We start from the raw sequence: 20,908 nt of genomic DNA on the forward strand, positions 1-20,908 counted from the left end.
ACTGACTCGGTACCGGTACCCCCTGTATATAGCCTCCACATTGACTCTGTACTGGTACCCCCTGTATATAGCCTCCACACTGACTCGGTACGGTACCCCCTGTATATAGCCTGCACATTGACTTGGTACCAGTACCCCTGTATATAGCCTCCACACTGACTCGGTACGGTACCCCCTGTATATAGCCTCCACACTGACTCGGTACCGGTACCCCCTGTATATAGCCTCCACACTGACTCGGTACCGGTACCCCTGTATATAGCCTCCACGCCGACTTGGTACCGGTACCCCCTGTATATAGCCTCCACACTGACTCGGTACCGGTACCCCCTGTATATAGCCTCCACATTGACTCTGTACCGGTACCCCCTGTATATAGCCTCCACACTGACTCGGTACCGATACCCCCTGTATATAGCCTCCACATGACTTGGTACCGGTACCCCCTGTATATAGCCTCCACATTGACTTGGTCCTTCTGTAGCTCAGTTGGTAGAGCATGGCGCTTGTAACGCCAGGGTAGTGGGTTCGATTCCCGGGACCACCCATCGTAGAATGTATGCACACATGACTGTAAGTCGCTTTGGATAAAAGCGTCTGCTAAATGGCATATATTACATGACTTGGTACTGGTACCCCCTGTATATAGCCTCCACATTGACTTGGTACCGGTACCCCTTGTATATAGCCTCCACATTGACTCTGTACCGGTACCCCCTGTATATAGCCTCCACATTGACTCTGTACCGGTACCCCCTGTATATAGCCTCCACACTGACTCGGTACCGGTACCCCCTGTATATAGCCTCCACATTGACTCTGTACCGGTACCCCCTGTATATAGCCTCCACACTGACTCGGTACCGGTACCCCCTGTATATAGCCTCCACATGACTTGGTACCGGTACCCCCTGTATATAGCCTCCACACTGACTCGGTACCGGTACCCCCTGTATATAGCCTCCACATTGACTCTGTACCGGTACCCCCTGTATATAGCCTCCACACTGACTCGGTACCGGTACCCCCTGTATATAGCCTCCACATGACTTGGTACCGGTACCCCCTGTATATAGCCTCCACATTGACTCTGTACCGGTACCCCCTGTATATAGCCTCCACATTGACTTGGTACCGGTACCCCCTTTATATAGCCTCGGTATTGTTATTTTATTGTGTTACTTATTTTTTATTTTTTATTTTTTTGTAAATATTTTCTAAACTCTTTTTCTTGAACTGCATTGTTGGTTAATTCTTGATGCACCCATCCCGTAAGCGGGATCATTTTCGTCAACATCCGCTGAATTTTAGAGCGCCAAATTCAAATTAAATGACTAAAAACATTTAATTTTCATGAAATCACAAGTGTAATATAGCAACACAGGTATACTTGTTGTTAATCCACCTGGCGTGTCAGATTTCAATAAAGCTTTTCTGCGAAAGCAAACCAAGCGTTTATGTAAGGACATCTCTCTCAGTAGACAAAATATTACAAACAGCTAGCAGCCAAGTAGATTGGTCACGAAAGTCAGAAAAGCAATAAATTAAATCGCTTACCTTTGATGTTCTTCGGTTGTTTGCACTCACGAGACTCCCAGTTACACAATAAATGTTCCTTGTGGTTATAAACAAAAAGGTCTTGTAACGGCGTTCTTCGTTGTAGCTGCTCTATGCAGACTGGTAGATCTGGAAGAGACTGGTTGACTGGCAGATCTGGAAGAATCTGGTTGACTGGCAGATCTAGAAGATCATGGCTGACTGGCGGATCTAGAAGATCATGGCTGACTGGCGGATCTAGAAGATCATGGCTGACTGGCGGATCTAGCTGCTCTATGCAGGCTGACAGCTCCTTGCAGACTGACAGCTCTTTGCAGACTGGCAGCTCTGGCTGCTTTATGCAGACTGACAGCTCTGGCTGCTTCATGCAGACTGACAGCTCTGACTGCTCCATGCATGCTGACAGCACCCTGCAGACTGACAGCTCCTTGCAGCAGACTGACAGCTCCTTGCAGACTGACAGCTCTGGCTGCTTCATGCAGACTGACAGCTCCTTGCAGACTGGCAGCTCTTTGCAGACTGACAGCTCTGGTTGCTTCATGCAGACTGACAGCACCTTGCAGACTGACAGCTCCCTGCAGACTGGCAGCTCAGGCTGCTCCGAACAGGCAGGAGGCTACGGCAGCGCTGCAGAGGAGGAAGGCTCTGATAGCGCTGAACAGGCGGGAGACTCCGACAGCGCAGGAGGGAAGGGAGGCTCTGGCTGTGCTGAACAGGCGGGCGCACAGAATGCCTGGTGCGTGGTGCTGGAACTGGTGCTACAGGATCGAGGACACGCACAGGAAGCCTGGTGCGGGGGGCTGCTACCGGAGGACTGGTGTGTGGAGGTGGTTCTGGATAGACCGGACCGTGCAGGCGCACTGGAGCTCTTGAGCACCGAGCCTGCCCAAGCTTACCTGGCTCGATGCCCCTCTAGCCCGGCCAATGCGAAGGGCTGGTATGAACCGCACCGGGCTATGCACCCACACTGGAAACACCATGTGCTCCATAGCATAACACGGTGTCTGCCCGGTCTCTCTAGCCCACCGGTAAGCACAGGGAGTTTGCACAGGTGTCCTACCTGGCATAGCCATACTCCCTTTAAGCCCCCCCCCCCAATACTTTTTTGGGGCTGCTTTTCGGGCTTCCAACCGCGTCGCCGTGCTTCCTCCTCATACCAGCGCCTCTCCGCTTTAGCCGCCTCTAGTTCTTCCTTGGGACGGCGATAATCTCCCGGCTGCGCCCAGGGTCCTTTTCCGTCTAATATCATCTCCCAAGACCAGAAGTCCTTATATTGCTGCTCCTCACAATTAACAGGGAGAGTAGGCTCAGGTCTGACTCCTGACTCAGCCACTCTCCCTCTGAGCCCTCCCCCAATAAATATTTGGGGGTGACTTTCGGTTTTCTCTCTGTGCCGCCGTGTCTTTCTTTTCGACTCCATTCGCCTATAGCCCTCTTCGCACTGCTCCAGCGAATCCCAGGCGGGCTCCTGCACTCTCTCTGGGTCGGCCGCCCACCTGTCTATTTCTTCCCACGTCGTATACTCCATTCCTCTGCTGTCCATAACGTCCTCATAACAGCGTCTCTCAGCTCTCATAAGTGCCTCCGTTCGCTGCTCCGGCTGTCGCTGCCTGAAAACACGCTGCTCGGTCCGAGAGTCGGACCAAAATGCAGCGTGGTGGTTACTCATGATCTTTAATGAAGAGATCGCGATACATGAAATAACTTATACATAAACAAAAACAACACACAAACGTGAAACCTATTACAGCCTATCTGGTGAGACTACACAGAGACAGGAACATGGTCCTTCTGTGGCTCAGTTGGTAGAGCATGGCGCTTGTAACGCCAGGGTAGTGGGTTCGATTCCCGGGACCACCCATACGTAGAATGTATGCACACATGACTGTAAGTCGCTTTGGATAAAAGCGTCACCTAAATAGCATATATTTTATATTTAATTTTTGTAACAATCACCCACGAAATACAAAGCGAAACTCAGGCTACCTAAATATGGTTCTCAATCAGAGACAACGAGAATCACCTGACTCTGATTGAGAACCGCCTCAGGCAGCCAAGCCTATACAACACCCCTAATCATCCACAATCCCAAATACTACAAACCCCCAATACGAAAATACAATATATAAACCCCTGTCACACCCTGGCCTGACCAAATATATGACGAAAACACAAAATACAATGACCAAGGTGTGACAGTATTCCACATTGAGGTACACAGTGGTCTGTTAAATTTCACTAAATGAATGTAAATGTAAATGTAAATCATTATAATGTTTATGAAACAGACTCTGATCCCTTTAATCAGTTAATCAATAATTAAGCCTTTTTTTTCTTCCATTTGTGAGTCTTTCTAAAAATTGAAATCAACAAACGCTTTACCAAAATCTCAAAATATTTTCGCATCAACTGTATATATCTTGATCAATCCGGTAGCCTAAAATATAATATGTTCTGTCCATGTGAACTAATTCATTGTAAATCGTAAAGGACAGCTACATGATTTAATGAAAAGCAGAAAATAGACACAAACAAAAGACTCAAACAGAAACAGGAAATATGATAGTTTTCCCACCAAACAGGCCAACTACGAAACTCGATGACGTTGTTGAGCAAAAAGGTTTTGTTGAACAAAAAGACATGTAAGAAATAAAAAACAGAGCTTGATAAGTCGGCTCTGGAAGGTTCTGGATCTTTACACACACTAATACCTTTTGTCCTCATACCACCCCCACCACACCTGTTCAGCTCAGCAGGCAATCTACTCCAAACATGTATTTAGTAAGCCTGTAACCTAGTTCATTATTTTTTTTAAAGTCTTAATAAGAATGATAGACTATGAAGTTAATGGAGTCTATATTCATAAAATCATCCAGTAAAGATCCAATATTTCAAATCAAACTAGAATTCAAAATCTATTTGAGCAACACACTTAAAACGATAAAATGAAAATAAGCAATAAAATAGATCAAATGTCTAAAAACATAAAACACAAAGGGGCGTCAGTGATTAAAGGTCTGCTGCTTAAAAGGCTGCTTGACAAAGATGGTGGATAAATGAAGAAGTCTTACACGTGCCGTTTACCATTGAAAGAATTGTCACAGTTCCGGTCTACTTAGGAAGGTGGATCTCCCACAAATGCCAATCCGATAGCAGCTGGGTCTGGTCTACTTGTATATTAACTTGTATATGAACCAGAAAGCGATCGCTTCCTCTTCAATCTCTGCTGGAGCATTCGGGAAGTATTCAGACCCCATTCACTTTTATCACATTTGGTATGTTACAGCTTTATTCTACAATGGATTACATTATTTTATCCCTCATCAGTCTACACACAATACCCCATAATGACATCACAATACCCCATAATGATATCACAATACCCCATAATGACGTCACAATACCCCATAATGACATCACAATACCCCATAATGACATCACAATACCCCATAATGACATCACAATACCCCATAATGACATCACAATACCCCATAATGACATCACAATACCCCATAATGACATCACAATACCCCATAATACCCCATAATGACATCACAATACCCCATAATGATATCACAATACCCCATAATGATATCACAATACCCCATAATGACGTCACAATACCCCATAATGACATCACAATACCCCATAATGACATCACAATACCCCATAATGACATCACAATACCCCATAATGACATCACAATACCCCATAATGACATCACAATACCCCATAATGACATCACAATACCCCATAATACCCCATAATGACATCACAATACCCCATAATGATATCACAATACCCCATAATGACATCACAATCCCCGGGGCGGCAGGGTAACCTAGTGGTTAGAGCGTTGGACTAGTAACCGGAAGGTTGCAAAGTTCAAATCCCCGAGCTGACAGGGTACAAATCTGTCGTTCTGCCCCCGAACAGGCAGTTAACCCACTGTTCCTAGGCCGTCATTGAAAATAAGAATTTGTTCTCAACTGACTTGCCTGGTTAAATAAAGGTACAATTAAATAAATCTATGTTTTTATCTCACACCAGTTTGTGTTTGGCTACCCTCTCGTTGAGGTGTTTCAGGCGGCAGGTCTGTGTTACTGCCACGAGAACAAACTCTTTGATCTGGGGCAATGATCGGCTCAAACATGAACGGCTTCAGTAGATTTCAGTAGATTTATGTCTCCATAACATTATTTAATCCTCTGTAAATAAACTCATTCTCAAACTCGGGAGCTACTCGGAAAATTCAGCCATTTTTGGGAAGTATTCTCAAAATTCTTCAAAATATTCTCTCTCTGCCAGTGACGCAACATTATGGTGATTTACTGTTTAGTTAGCTGGCGTTATAAACCCTAGTGTTCCCCTGTAGCAATATGGTGATTTACTGTTAGTTAGCTGGTGTTATAAACCCTAGTGTTCCCCTGTAACAATATGGTGATTTACTGTTACAGTTAGCTGGTGTTATAAACCCTAGTGTTCCCCTGTAACAATATGGTGATTTACTGTTACAGTTAGCTGGCGTTATAAACCCTAGTGTTCCCCTGTAACAATATGGTGATTTACTGTTACAGTTAGCTGGCGTTATAAACCCTAGTGTTCCCCTGTAACAATATGGTGATTTACTGTTACAGTTAGCTGGCGTTATAAACCCTAGTGTTCCCCTGTAACAATATGGTGATTTACTGTTACAGTTAGCTGGCGTTATAAACCCTAGTGTTCCCCTGTAACAATATGGTGATTTACTGATAGTTAGCTGGCGTTATAAACCCTAGTGTTCCCCTGTAACAATATGGTGATTTACTGTTAGTTAGCTGGCGTTATAAACCCTAGTGTTCCCCTGTAACAATATGGTGATTTACTGTTACAGTTAGCTGGCGTTATAAACCCTAGTGTTCCCCTGTAGCAATATGGTGATTTACTGTTAGTTAGCTGGTGTTATAAACCCTAGTGTTCCCCTGTAACAATATGGTGATTTACTGTTACAGTTAGCTGGTGTTATAAACCCTAGTGTTCCCCTGTAACAATATGGTGATTTACTGTTACAGTTAGCTGGCGTTATAAACCCTAGTGTTCCCCTGTAACAATATGGTGATTTACTGTTACAGTTAGCTGGCGTTATAAACCCTAGTGTTCCCCTGTAACAATATGGTGATTTACTGTTACAGTTAGCTGGCGTCATAAACCCTAGTGTTCCCCTGTAGCAATATGGTGATTTACTGTTAGTTAGCTGGCGTTATAAACCTAGTGTTCCCTGTAACAATATGGTGATTTACTGTTACAGTTAGCTGGCGTTATAAACCCTAGTGTTCCCCTGTAACAATATGGTGATTTACTGTTAGTTAGCTGGCGTTATAAACCCTAGTGTTCCCCTGTCACATTATGGTGATTTACTGTTACAGTTAGCTGCCGTTATAAACCCTAGTGTTCCCCTGTAACAATATGGTGATTTACTGTTACAGTTAGCTGGCGTTATAAACCCTAGTGTTCCCCTGTAACAATATGGTGATTTACTGTTAGTTAGCTGGCGTTATAAACCCTAGTGTTCCCCTGTAACAATATGGTGATTTACTGTTACAGTTAGTTGGCGTTATAAACCCTAGTGTTCCCCTGTAACAATATGGTGATTTACTGTTACAGTTAGCTGGCGTTATAAACCCTAGTGTTCCCCTGTAACAATATGGTGATTTACTGTTAGTTAGCTGGCGTTATAAACCCTAGTGTTCCCCTGTAACAATATGGTGATTTACTGTTAGTTAGCTGGCGTTATAAACCCTAGTGTTCCCCTGTAACAATATGGTGATTTACTGTTACAGTTAGCTGGCGTTATAAACCCTAGTGTTCCCCTGTAACAATATGGTGATTTACTGTTACAGTTAGCTGGCGTTATAAACCCTAGTGTTCCCCTGTAACAATATGGTGATTTACTGTTAGTTAGCTGGCGTTATAAACCCTAGTGTTCCCCTGTAACAATATGGTGATTTACTGTTACAGTTAGCTGGCGTTATAAACCCTAGTGTTCCCCTGTAACAATATGGTGATTTACTGTTACAGTTAGCTGGCGTTATAAACCCTAGTGTTCCCCTGTAACAATATGGTGATTTACTGTTACAGTTAGCTGGCGTTATAAACCCTAGTGTTCCCCTGTAACAATATGGTGATTTACTGTTAGTTAGCTGGCGTTATAAACCTAGTGTTCCCCTGTAACAATATGGTGATTTACTGTTACAGTTAGCTGGCGTTATAAACCTAGTGTTCCCCTGTAACAATATGGTGATTTACTGTTACAGTTAGCTGGCGTTATAAACCTAGTGTTCCCCTGTAACAATATGGTGATTTACTGTTAGTTATCTGGCGTTATAAACCCTAGTGTTCCCCTGTAACAATATGGTGATTTACTGTTACAGTTAGCTGGCGTTATAAACCCTAGTGTTGCCCTGTAGCAATATGGTGATTTACTGTTACAGTTAGCTGGCGTTATAAACCCTAGTGTTCCCCTGTAACAATATGGTGATTTACTGTTACAGTTAGCTGGCGTTATAAACCCTAGTGTTCCCCTGTCACATTATGGTGATTTACTGTTACAGTTAGCTGGCGTTATAAACCCTAGTGTTCCCCTGTAACAATATGGTGATTTACTGTTACAGTTAGCTGGCGTTATAAACCCTAGTGTTCCCCTGTAACAATATGGTGATTTACTGTTACAGTTAGCTGGCGTTATAAACCCTAGTGTTCCCCTGTAACAATATGGTGATTTACTGTTACAGTTAGCTGGCGTTATAAACCCTAGTGTTCCCCTGTCACATTATGGTGATTTACTGTTACAGTTAGCTGGCGTTATAAACCCTAGTGTTGCCCTGTAGCAATATGGTGATTTACTGTTACAGTTAGCTGGCGTTATAAACCCTAGTGTTCCCCTGTAACAATATGGTGATTTACTGTTACAGTTAGCTGGCGTTATAAACCCTAGTGTTCCCCTGTCACATTATGGTGATTTACTGTTACAGTTAGCTGGCGTTATAAACCCTAGTGTTCCCCTGTAACAATATGGTGATTTACTGTTACAGTTAGCTGTCGTTATAAACCCTAGTGTTCCCCTGTAACAATATGGTGATTTACTGTTACAGTTAGCTGGCGTTATAAACCCTAGTGTTCCCCTGTAACAATATGGTGATTTACTGTTAGTTAGCTGGCTTTAAAAACCCTAGTGTTCCCCTGTAACAATATGGTGATTTACTGTTAGTTAGCTGGCGTTATAAACCCTAGTGTTCCCCTGTAACAATATGGTGATTTACTGTTAGTTAGCTGGCGTTATAAACCATAGTGTTCCCCTGTAACAATATGGTGATTTACTGTTACAGTTAGCTGGCGTTATAAACCTAGTGTTCCCCTGTAACAATATGGTGATTTACTGTTACAGTTAGCTGGCGTTATAAACCCTAGTGTTCCCCTGTAACAATATGGTGATTTACTGTTACAGTTAGCTGGCGTTATAAACCCTAGTGTTCCCCTGTAACAATATGGTGATTTACTGTTACAGTTAGCTGGCGTTATAAACCCTAGTGTTCCCCTGTAACAATATGGTGATTTACTGTTACAGTTAGCTGGCGTTATAAACCCTAGTGTTCCCCTGTAACAATATGGTGATTTACTGTTACAGTTAGCTGGCGTCATAAATCCTAGTGTTCCCCTGTAAGACATAAAGTTCAGTCAATACAGAACATTTCAAGCACTTTGAACGTTTCTTCAAGTGCAGTCGCAAAAGCACTTTGACGAAACTGTCTCTCATGAGCACCGCCACAGGAAAGGGAGACCAGAGTTACCTCTGCTGCAGAGGATATGTTCATTAGAGTTACCAGCCTCAGAAATTGCAGCCCAAATAAATGCTTCACAGAGTTCAAGTAACAGACAGATATCAACATCAACTGTTCAGAGACTGTGTGAATGAGGCCTTCATGGTCGAATTTCTGCAAAAGAAACCACTACTAAAGGACACCAATAATAAGAAGAGACTTGCTTGGGCCAAGAAACACGAGCAATGGACATTAGACTGGTGGAAATCTGTCCTTTGGTCTAATGAGCCCAAATTTGCAATTTTTGGTTCCAACTGCTGTGTCATTATGAGAGGCAGAGTAGGTGATCGGATGATCTCTGCATGAGTGGTTTCCACCAAGAAGCATGGAGGAGGAGGTGTGATGGTGTGGGGGTGCTTTGCTGGTGACACTGTCTGTTATTTATTTAGAATTCAAGGCACACTTAACCAGCATTGCTTCCACAGCATTTTGCAGTGATACACCATCCCATCTGGTTTGTACTTAGTGGGACTATCATTTGTTTTCAACAGGACAATGACCCAACACACCTCCAGGCTGTGTAAGGGCTAGTTGACCAAGAAGGAGAGTGATGGAGTGCTGCATCAGATGACCTGGCCTCCTCAATCCCCCGACCTCAACACAATTGATATGGTTTGGGATGAGTTAGACCACAGAGTGAAGGAAAACAGCCAACAACTCAGCATATGTGGGAACTCCTTCAAGACTGTTGGAAAAGCATTCCAGGTGAAGCTGGTTGAGAGAATGACAAGAGTTTGCAAAGCTGTCATCAAGGAAAAGGGTGGCTACTTTGAAGAATCTCAAATATATCATATATTTTGATTTGTTTAACACTTTGTTTGGTTACTACATGATTCCATATGTGTTATTTCATAGTTTTAATGTCTTCACTATTATTCCACAATGTAGAACATAGTAAAAATAAAGAAAAACCTTGAATGAGTAGGTTTGTCGAAACTTTTGACTGGTACTGTATATACTGTTTTGACTGGTACTGTATATACTGTTTTGACTGGTACTGTATATACTGTTTTGCATGTGTTTTAATAGAATGTTTTTCACAAAAGTAGTGCAGTGGGTCTTTCATAGTCCTGTAACTACTTCCCACAGCTGTGACTTACAGGTATGTGTGGAGTACAGAGATGAGGTTGTCATTCAATCATGGTAACCTATTACTGCACACAGAGTGGATCAATGCAACTCATTATGTGACTTGTTATGCAAATGTATTTAAACTAGCCAGCAATTAAATATGTATTGAGTCCAGACATTTCAGCTTATATATTTTTTAAATTAATTTGTAAACATAAAAAAAAAAACATAATTCCACTTCAATTTTAAATTAAAACAATTTGTAAAAAATTGAAGTGGTGTGAACACTTTCTGAAGGTAAATATAAATATAGATAAATATGTAAATATACCAAGTAAATTTGCGAGATACACATTCTTATATCGACCTGCATTTTAAGAGGTTTCTATACTAATTCTGCTAATTAGAAGCGAATTGCTGTGAGGCTGGCTCTCTGTCTGTGTTGAAAGAGTACCTTGAAATCCCACTGAACATAGCCTGGTCCCAGATCTGTTTCCCATCTCTCACATAGCCTCATCTAGCCTGGTCCCAGATCTGTTTCCCATATCTCACATAGCCTCATCTAGCCTGGTCCCAGATCTGTTTCCCCATCTCTCACATAGCCTCATCTAGCCTGGTCCCAGATCTGTTTCCCATCTCTCACATAGCCTCATCAAGCCTGGTCCCAGATCTGTTTCCCATCTCTCACATAGCCTCTTCTAGCCTGGTCCCAGATCTGTTTCCCATCTCTCACATAGCCTCATCTAGCCTGGTTCCAGATCTGTTTTCCCATATCTCACATAGCCTCATCTAGCCTGGTCCCAGATCTGTTTCCCATCTCTCACATAGCCTCATCTAGCCTGGTCCCAGATCTGTTTCCCCATCTCTCACATAGCCTCATCTAGCCTGGTCCCAGATCTGTTTCCCATCTCTCACATAGCCTCATCTAGCCTGGTCCCAGATCTGTTTCCCCATCTCTCACATAGCCTCATCTAGCCTGGTCCCAGATCTGTTTCCCATATCTCACATAGCCTCATCTAGCCTGGTCCCAGATCTGTTTCCCATATCTCACATAGCCTCATCTAGCCTGGTCCCAGATCTGTTTTCCCATATCTCACATAGCCTCATCTAGCCTGGTCCCAGATCTGTTTCCCCATCTCTCACATAGCCTCACCTAGCCTGGTCCCAGATCTGTTTCCCATATCTCACATAGCCTCATCTAGCCTGGTCCCAGATCTGTTTTCCCATATCTCACATAGCCTCATCTAGCCTGGTCCCAGATCTGTTTTCCCATATCTCACATAGCCTCATCTAGCCTGGTCCCAGATCTGTTTCCCATATCTCACATAGCCTCATCTAACCTGGTCCCAGATCTGTTTCCCATATCTCACATAGCCTCATCTAGCCTGGTCCCAGATCTGTTTCCCATATCTCACATAGCCTCATCTAGCCTGGTCCCAGATCTGTTTTCCATATCTCACATAGCCTCATCTAGCCTGGTCCCAGATCTGTTTTCCATATCTCACATAGCCTCATCTAGCCTGGTCCCAGATCTGTTTCCCCATATCTCACATAGCCTCATCTAGCCTGGTCCCAGATCTCATCTAGCCTGGTCCCAGATCTGTTTCCCATATCTCACATAGCCTCATCTAGCCTGGTCCCAGATCTCATCTAGCCTGGTCCCAGATCTGTTTCCCATATCTCACATAGCCTCATCTAGCCTGGTCCCAGATCTGTTTCCCCATCTCTCACATAGCCTCATCTAGCCTGGTCCCAGATCTGTTTCCCCATATCTCACATAGCCTCATCTAGCCTGGTCCCAGATCTGTTTCCCCATATCTCACATAGCCTCATCTAACCTGGTCCCAGATCTGTTGGTGTTATTTCCTACTCCATTGCTGTCTTTATTTGGCACGACAATGACTGACAATTAGCTGGCAGGATATCACAAATAGACTGTCAGTCAGGCTATATAGAACAGGTTTGTCACTACTAAACAGTCAGACCGTCAATCAGTCAATCAGTTAGGCAGGCAGTCAGTCAATCAGTCAGTCAGTTTTCTCCCAACAAGCTCTCACGGTCTCACTGCAGAATTAGACATTTAACCACATCCTCCATATCCTCCATAATACACATTTCAGAGTTGCTCCAAACGTACATTTTCAAAGTTAAGCGTTAAGTTTAAACACTTTTTCCAAATAGTTAAGGTTTTGGGTTAAGGTTTGGGATAGGGTTAAATCCCCCATACATTGGCTGTATTTGTGATTACGCAGATTATCCAGCACCCCTTTCCACAACGCCTCAAAACCCTGGTAATAACTGCTGCACCTAGTCGCCGGTTATGAAAGCATTTCCCAATGTCATCAGGACATGGATAGACGTCCAATTTCGGTATCAATGTGTTGGGTCTCATTAATTAAGGTCTATTAATTAAGGCCCGGGGCTTGGACTTCTTCTATTCTAACATATGGAATTGTTTTAAGATGGACATGGATAGACGTCCAATTTCGGTATCAATGTGTTGGGTCTCATTAATTAAGGTCTATTAATTAAGGCCCGGGGCTTGGACTTCTTCTATTCTAACATATGGAATTGTTTTAAGATGGACATGGATAGACGTCCAATTTCGGTATCAATGTGTTGGGTCTCATTAATTAAGGTCTATTAATTAAGGCCCGGGGCTTGGACTTCTTCTATTCTAACATATGGAATTGTTTTAAGATGGACATGGATAGACGTCCAATTTCGGTATCAATGTGTTGGGTCTCATTAATTAAGGTCTATTAATTAAGGCCCGGGGCTTGGACTTCTTCTATTCTAACATATGGAATTGTTTTAAGATGGACATGGATAGACGTCCAATTTCGGTATCAATGTGTTGGGTCTCATTAATTAAGGTCTATTAATTAAGGCCGGGGCTTGGACTTCTTCTATTCTAACATATGGAATTGTTTTAAGATGGACATGGATAGACGTCCAATTTCGGTATCAATGTGTTGGGTCTCATTAATTAAGGTCTAAGGGCCCGGGGCTTGGACTTCTTCTATTCTAACATATGGAATTGTTTTAAGATGGTCATATGGAATTGCTTTAAGATGGTCATAGCAATGATCTTTAGGCTATTTTAATTTTTAGGACCACTGTAAGTATAATAAAAAAATCACAACTAACAATTATTTGATGATTGAATTTGTCCTTACTGCTATTAGCCCATTTTAACAGATTTATACAGCAAAACAAACTGTTTGGATGTTGGTATATCGGACGAGACCTGTGAAGCTTGTGGGGTCGTAGAGCCAATCGGAGAACACCATCGTGTTCGTGAGACTCTAATCTTTCCATAAAGGCTCCTTTTCGTTTTGCACGCCCAAACCGTTCGGATGCTGCAGATGTCTCCTGGACTGAGAGACTCCATTGTAGCTCTGCCACCTTTCACCACAGGTGCGGCGACATCGGCATGCAACCAAAACAACAACAACAACGAATTAACATAATAAACAAATCTATCTGTTTTGTCTAGCTGTCGGCAGATCTGGTGGATTGAGACGCATACAACCAAAACAAAACAAACAACAGCATATGTCCAGCTTAAACAGACAGATTTGTTAATTATGTTAATTCAATTTTTTTTTTTGCTGGGGGCACAGACATCAACTCTAGGTTTAAACACTGTGTTGAAACAGGCCAGAGGCAGTCAGTCCCAAACAGCACTCTATTCCCTATGTAGTGAAATACATGCGCGTCAGAGCCCTATCGGCCCGTTACGACCTCCATAGGGAACAATTTGGGCCACATCCCAAGGAGGAACAGGACAGTCATCAGGAGCACATCGGAATAAACGTAATAAACGTAATCATAATGTTCATAGGTGTGTGTGCAAGAGAGAAGCTGGCTTAGTGTGTGTATATATAGGTGTGTATCTGAACGTGTGTATGTCTCTTTATGTGTGTGTGTGTGTGTGTGTGTGTGTGTGTGTGTGTGTGTGTGTGTGTGTGTGTGTGTGTGTGTGTGTGTGTGTGTGTGTGTGTGTGTGTGTGTGTGTGTGTGTGTGTGTGTGTGTGTGTGTGTGTGTGTGTGTCTGTGTCTCTCTGTGTGTGTGTGCGTGCTGCAGCCAGCCAGGCTGGGCTATGGGAGCAGATAGCGGGAACAGCAGGGTATCTTGGGTTCAGAGGTCAGTGGTAGCCTTGGCGGTGTAGCAGGGTATCTGGGGTTCAGAGGTCAGTGGTAGCCTTGGCGGTGTAGCAGGGTATCTGGGGTTCAGAGGTCAGTGGTAGCCTTGGCGGTGAGGGCCTGGATACGGCTGGTGTTACAGCTCTTACAGAGGACATGCCCATCCAGGGGGTAACAACAAGGTGACCAGAGTGGATGGCTGGAAACAGATCCCGTAGAGGGGAGACCATAAAGGTGACCAGAGTGGATGGCTGGAAACAGATCCCGTAGAGGGGAGACCATAAAGGTGACCAGAGTGGATGGCTGGAAACAGATCCCGTAGAGGGGAGACCATAAAGGTGACCAGAGTGGATGGCTGGAAACAGATCCCGTAGAGGGGAGACCATAAAGGTGACCAGAGTGGATGGCTGGAAACAGATCCCGTAGAGGGGAGACCATAAAGGTGACCAGAGTGGATGGCTGAAACAGATCCTGTAGAGGGGAGACCATAAAGGTGACCAGAGTGGATGGCTGGAAACAGATCCCGTAGAGGGGAGACCATAAAGGTGACCAGAGTGGATGGCTGGAAACAGATCCCGTAGAGGGAGACCATAAAGGTGACCAGAGTGGATGGATGGAAACAGATCCCGTAGAGGGAGACCATAAAGGTGACCAGAGTGGATGGCTGGAAACAGATCCCGTAGAGGGAGACCATAAAGGTGACCAGAGTGGATGGCTGGAAACAGATCCCGTAGAGGGGAGACCATAAAGGTGACCAGAGTGGATGGCTGGAAACAGATCCCGTAGAGGGGAGACCATAAAGGTGACCAGAGTGGATGGCTGGAAACAGATCCCGTAGAGGGGAGACCATAAAGGTGACCAGAGTGGATGGCTGGAAACAGATCCCGTAGAGGTGAGACCATAAAGGTGACCAGAGTGGATGGCTGGAAACAGATCCCGTAGAGGGGAGACCATAAAGGTGACCAGAGTGGATGGCTGGAAACAGATCCCGTAGAGGGGAGACCATAAAGGTGACCAGAGTGGATGGCTGGAAACAGATCCCGTAGAGGGGAGACCATAAAGGTGACCAGAGTGGATGGCTGGAAACAGATCCCGTAGAGGGGAGACCATAAAGGTGACCAGAGTGGATGGCTGGAAACAGATCCCGTAGAGGGAGACCATAAAGGTGACCAGAGTGGATGGCTGGAAACAGATCCCGTAGAGGGGAGACCATAAAGGTGACCAGAGTGGATGGCTGGAAACAGATCCCGTAGAGGGGAGAACATAAAGGTGACCAGAGTGGATGGCTGAAAACAGATCCCGTAGAGGGAGACCATAAAGGTGACCAGAGTGGATGGCTGGAAACAGATCCCGTAGAGGGGAGACCATAAAGGTGACCAGAGTGGATGGCTGGAAACAGATCCCGTAGAGGGGAGACCATAAAGGTGACCAGAGTGGATGGCTGGAAACAGATCCCGTAGAGGGGAGACCATAAAGGTGACCAGAGTGGATGGCTGGAAACAGATCCCGTAGAGGGGAGACCATAAAGGTGACCAGAGTGGATGGCTGGAAACAGATCCCGTAGAGGTGAGACCATAAAGGTGACCAGAGTGGATGGCTGGAAACAGATCCCGTAGAGGTGAGACCATAAAGGTGACCAGAGTGGATGGCTGGAAACAGATCCCGTAGAGGTGAGACCATAAAGGTGACCAGAGTGGATGGCTGGAAACAGATCCCGTAGAGGGGAGAACATAAAGGTGACCAGAGTGGATGGCTGGAAACAGATCCCGGTTCAATGCTTTATCATATATTAAACATGGAGGTTAGGACTTTATCATATATTAAACATGGAGGTTAGGGCTTTATCATATATTAAACATGGAGGTTAGGACTTTATCATATATTAAACATGGAGGTTAGGACTTTATCATATATTAAACATGGAGGTTAGGACTTTATCATATATTAAACATGGAGGTTAGGACTTTATCATATATTAAACATGGAGGTTAGGGCTTTATCATATATTAAACATGGAGGTTAGGGCTTTAACACTGTAAAGTAGAGCTAACACTGTAAATTAGAGGTAACACTGTATAGTAGAGGTAACACTGTAAAGTAGAGGTAACACTGTAAAGTAGAGGTAACACTGTAAAGTAGAGCTAACACTGTAAAGTAGAGGTAACACTGTATAGTAGAAGTAACACTGTATAGTAGAGGTAACACTGTAAAGTAGAGGTAACACTGTAAAGTAGAGGTAACACTGTATAGTAGAGGTAACACTGTAAAGTAGAGGTAACACTGTAAAGTAGAGGTAACACTGTAATGTAGAGGTAACACTGTATAGTAGAGGTAACACTGTAAAGTAGAGGTAACACGGTGTAGTAGAGGTTACACTGTATAGTAGAGGTTACACTGTAAAGTAGAGGTAACACTGTAAAGTAGAGGTAACACTGTATAGTAGAGGTACCACTGTAAAGTAGAGGTAACACTGTATAGTAGAGGTAACACTGTATAGTAGAGGTAACACTGTATAGTAGAGGTAACACTGTAAAGTAGAGGTAACACTGTAAAGTAGAGGTAACACTGTAAAGTAGAGGTAACACTGTAAAGTAGAGGTAACACTGTATAGTAGAGGTAACACTGTAAAGTAGAGGTAACACTGTAAAGTAGAGGTAACACTGTATAGTAGAGGTAACACTGTATAGTAGAGCTAACACTGTATAGTAGAGGTAACACTGTAAAGTAGAGGTAACACTGTAAAGTAGAGATAACACTGTATAGTAGAGGTAACACTGTATAGTAGAGGTAACACTGTATAGTAGAGGTAACACTGTATAGTAGAGGTAACACTGTATAGTAGATACACACCTCACAGCGGTAACAATTTAAAGTAGAGGTAACACTGCATAGTAGATACGCACCTCACAGCGGTAACAATTTAAAGTAGAGGTAACACTGCATAGTAGATACACACCTCACAGCGGTAACAATTTAAAGTAGAGGTAACACTGCATAGTAGATACGCACCTCACAGCGGTAACAATTTAAAGTAGAGGTAACACTGCATAGTAGATACACACCTCACAGCGGTAACAATTTAAAGTAGAGGTAACACTGCATAGTAGATACGCACCTCACAGCGGTAACAATTTAAAGTAGAGGTAACACTGCATAGTAGATACGCACCTCACAGCGGTAACAATTTAAAGTAGAGGTAACACTGCATAGTAGATACACACCTCACAGAGGTAACAATTTAAAGTAGAGGTAACACTGCATAGTAGATACACACCTCACAGCGGTAACAATTTAAAGTAGAGGTAACACTGCATAGTAGATACACACCTCACAGCGGTAACACTGTAAAGTAGAGGTAACACTGTATAGTAGAGGTAACACTGTAAAGTAGAGGTAACACTGTATAGTAAAGATAACACTGTAAAGTAGAGGTAACACTGTATAGTAGAGGTAACACTGTATAGTAGAGGTAACACTGTATAGTAGAGGTAACACTGTATAGTAGAGGTAACACTGTAAAGTAGAGGTAACACTGTATAGTAAAGATAACACTGTAAAGTAGAGATAACACTGTATAGTAGAGGTAACACTGTATAGTAGAGGTAACACTGTATAGTAGAGGTAACACTGTATAGTAGAGGTAACACTGCATAGTAGAGGTAACACTGTATAGTAGAGGTAACACTGCATAGTAGATACACACCTCACAGCGGTAACAATTTAAAGTAGAGGTAACACTGTAAAGTAGAGGTAACACTGTATAGTAGAGGTAACACTGTAAAGTAGAGGTAACACTGTAAAGTAGAGGTAACACTGTATAGTAGAGGTAACACTGTATAGTAGAGGTAACACTGTATAGTAGAGGTAACACTGTAAAGTAGAGGTAACACTGTATAGTAGAGGTAACACTGTATAGTAAATACACACCTCACAGAGGTAACACTGTATAGTAGAGGTAACACTGTATAGTAGAGGTAACACTGCATAGTAAATACACACCTCACAGCGGTAACACTGTATAGTAGAGGTAACACTGTAAAGTAGAGGTAACACTGTATAGTAGAGGTAACACTGTATAGTAGAGGTAACACTGTATAGTAGAGGTAACACTGTATAGTAGAGGTAACACTGTATAGTAGAGGTAACACTGTAAAGTAGAGGTAACACTGTATAGTAGAGGTAACACTGTATAGTAGAGGTAACACTGTATAGTAGAGGTAACACTGTATAGTAGAGGTAACACTGTATAGTAGATACACACCTCACAGCGGTAACAATTTAAAGTAGAGGTAACACTGCATAGTAGATACACACCTCACAGCGGTAACAATTTAAAGTAGAGGTAACACTGCATAGTAGATACACACCTCACAGCGGTAACAATTTAAAGTAGAGGTAACACTGCATAGTAGATACACACCTCACAGCGGTAACAATTTAAAGTAGAGGTAACACTGCATAGTAGATACACACCTCACAGCGGTAACAATTTAAAGTAGAGGTAACACTGCATAGTAGATACACACCTCACAGCGGTAACAATTTAAAGTAGAGGTAACACTGCATAGTAGATACACACCTCACAGCGGTAACACTGTATAGTAGAGGTAACACTGTAAAGTAGAGGTAACACTGTAAAGTAGAGGTAACACTGTATAGTAGAGGTAACACTGTAAAGTAGAGGTAACACTGTAAAGTAGAGGTAACACTGTAAAGTAGAGGTAACACTGTAAAGTAGAGGTAACACTGTATAGTAGAGGTAACACTGTATAGTAGAGGTAACACTGTAAAGTAGAGGTAACACTGTAAAGTAGAGGTAACACTGTAAAGTAGAGGTAACACTGTATAGTAGTGGTAACACTGTATAGTAGAGGTAACACTGCATAGTAGATACACACCTCACAGTGGTAACAATTTAAAGTAGAGGTAACACTGCATAGTAGATACACACCTCACAGCGGTAACAATTTAAAGTAGAGGTAACACTGCATAGTAGATACACACCTCACAGCGGTAACAATTTAAAGTAGAGGTAACACTGCATAGTAGATACACACCTCACAGCGGTAACAATTTAAAGTAGAGGTAACACTGCATAGTAGATACACACCTCACAGCGGTAACAATTTAAAGTAGAGGTAACACTGCATAGTAGATACACACCTCACAGCGGTAACACTGTATAGTAGAGGTAACACTGTAAAGTAGAGGTAACACTGTAAAGTAGAGGTAACACTGTATAGTAGAGGTAACACTGTAAAGTAGAGGTAACACTGTAAAGTAGAGGTAACACTGTAAAGTAGAGGTAAAACTGTAAAGTAGAGGTAACACTGTATAGTAGAGGTAACACTGTATAGTAGAGGTAACACTGTAAAGTAGAGGTAACACTGTAAAGTAGAGGTAACACTGTAAAGTAGAGGTAACACTGTATAGTAGTGGTAACACTGTATAGTAGAGGTAACACTGCCCAGTAGAGGTAACACTGTAAAGTAGAGGTAACACTGTATAGTTTAGATAACACTGTATAGTAGAGGTAACACTGTAATGTAGAGGTAACACTGTATAGTAGAGGTAACACTGTATAGTAGAGGTAACACTGTAATGTAGAGGTAACACTGTATAGTAGAGGTAACACTGTATAGTAGAGGTAACACTGTATAGTAGAGGTAACACTGTATAGTAGAGGTAACACTGTAAAGTAGAGGTAACACTGTAAAGTAGAGGTAACACTGCCCAGTAGAGGTAACACTGTAAAGTAGAGGTAACACTGTATAGTTTAGATAACACTGTATAGTAGAGGTAACACTGTAATGTAGAGGTAACACTGTATAGTAGAGTTAACACTGTATAGTAGAGGTAACACTGTAAAGTAGAGGTAACACTGTAACACTGTAAAGTAGAGGTAACACTGTAACACTGTAAAGTAGAGGTAACACTGTATAGTAGAGGTAACACTGTAAAGTAGAGGTAACACTGTAAAGTAGAGGTAACACTGTATAGTAGAGGTAACACTGTATAGTAGAGGTAACACTGTATAGTAGAGGTAACACTGTAAAGTAGAGGTAACACTGTAAAGTAGAGGTAACACTGTATAGTAGAGGTAACACTGTATAGTAGAGGTAACACTGTATAGTAGAGGTAACACTGTAAAGTAGAGGTAACACTGTATAGTAGAGGTAACACTGTATAGTAGAGGTAACACTGTAAAGTAGAGGTAACACTGTATAGTAGAGGTAACACTGTATAGTAGAGGTAACACTGTAAAGTAGAGGTAA

General features: G+C 42.9%; 1 pseudogene; it reads right to left on the bottom strand.

Annotated features, from left to right (window-relative positions):
• Positions 1 to 14,650: 14,650 nt before the first annotated feature.
• The window catches only part of LOC127931867 (lipoma-preferred partner homolog), a 364,058-nt pseudogene continuing 357,800 nt past the window's right edge, over positions 14,651 to 20,908 (bottom strand).

The sequence above is a fragment of the Oncorhynchus keta genome, chromosome 1 (assembly GCF_023373465.1).
Source record: "Oncorhynchus keta strain PuntledgeMale-10-30-2019 chromosome 1, Oket_V2, whole genome shotgun sequence".
Classification (NCBI taxonomy): domain Eukaryota; kingdom Metazoa; phylum Chordata; class Actinopteri; order Salmoniformes; family Salmonidae; genus Oncorhynchus; species Oncorhynchus keta.